General features: G+C 35.3%; 1 protein-coding gene across 2 annotated transcripts in view; it reads right to left on the minus strand.

The window, feature by feature from the left end:
* Positions 1–1628, minus strand: part of prdm11 (PR domain containing 11) — a 362582-nt gene that overhangs the window by 302839 nt on the left and 58115 nt on the right. The window lies entirely within an intron of this gene.

Consider the following 1628-nt stretch of genomic DNA (forward strand, 5'->3'; position numbering starts at 1 on the left):
TAAAGGGATATTCCGCTTATATCATGGTTTGGCACAGAAAACAACAATACACAAAGTACAATTGAAATGCTGTTTACATCTGCTGAAGTAGCAAACTAACTACACTCTTTATGTAGCCTACGGATATGGAGAGGTATTTTCCGGCGGAACTACAAAGTGTAACTCTGGAGGATGTTGCAACTGAATGGTTAATCAAATGTATGCCCACCTATCAAGCACCCTTCAGCCAATCAGAATCGAATGTTCAACAAAACCGTGGTATAAAAAATTATAAACTGTTAGTGTTACTAACTTGAGTGTTGTCTCATCCTCTCCCTGTCAAGATGGAAGGCCTTTCATAAGAAAAATTGCTTTTGGAAAGCCAACATGATATGGTCCAAATAACCTAAAACTTAAATGAATAGTCTGGGTGTTTATTTGCTTCAATCACTGAACATAACCGGCGCTTATTAGAGACAGGCTCCTATTTGAGCCAGGTGTCTATATCGTTAATGCACACAGGTTTTCCTCAAAATGTTGAAAAGACTAGCACACTGTTTATGACCAGTACAAACATAACAAATTCATCACAGATCAGACTTGCAAAGACGAGGTTGCCTATCATACATCCCCAATGTCATGCATCAGCACCAACATGATCTTACCAGATAGAATTCAGTAATCAACGATTGTTCAGGTCCCCGGGATATCAGGAGATGCCTTCCATTCCATCCACTAGGGACAACTTAACCATCAAGTTTTTGTTGCTTTTAAAGAATATATATATATTTTCTGTTTTAACAACCTTAATCCTGACCTACTTTCACTTCACCCATAGACGTTTATCCCTCCTGGACAAACGTTGAATACTGAAGTGAGACCGTGAGATCTTGCTAGTTGAGCCAACCATGTCAAACCAGACTGCTGTTTCACCCATGGCAATAATGTTGCTCTCCTTTCTCTTCTATTGCCTAATCTTTACTGAAACTTACTGAAGTTCACTTGTAAACATTTAAAAAAAAATTGAAACAGGCGTTTATTTGCTTAAATGTGTGCCGATGCGCAGCTAATAAAAGGGGCAGGCAGCTATTTGAGATTGTGTGTATTTAATTGAAGTTTTACGGTAAGTATTTTGTGAATCAGCATTTTTAAACCGTAGTTGTGTACAAGTTACTAATTGAGGATGGTAAGATCTCAGGGCTCGAATTCACAAGGCATACTAATACTAAGAAATTCATTCTCAGAATTATGACATTTTCTCCTTAAGTGTAAGATTTTTTTCTGAAAATAAAACAAATCTATAGCCGTAAAGCAGAGACTTTATTAGGGCTATTGAAATAAATTTTGACTATTGTTTGCTGGATTTTATTTGTAACAAAAACAATTGATAATTATAATTTATTTCAAATATCATTGTCACATTTGTTTTTTTAAATGCTGAATTCTAAATAAAATATTACAAAATAGATATATATATATATATATATATAAAATGTAGACTTTCCAGGTTGTTTTCTAACCAGGCCAATGTTTGGGATGACCTGAATGCGAGCCTAATAGTGGAGAGAAACAAATGTGAAACTAAGCTTAATTCAGTCTGGATTTCCAGGCTAGCAACATGCATCATTAACACAAAATAAAACTCTAAA

The sequence above is a fragment of the Oncorhynchus keta genome, chromosome 17 (assembly GCF_023373465.1).
Source record: "Oncorhynchus keta strain PuntledgeMale-10-30-2019 chromosome 17, Oket_V2, whole genome shotgun sequence".
In the NCBI taxonomy this organism is placed as follows: domain Eukaryota; kingdom Metazoa; phylum Chordata; class Actinopteri; order Salmoniformes; family Salmonidae; genus Oncorhynchus; species Oncorhynchus keta.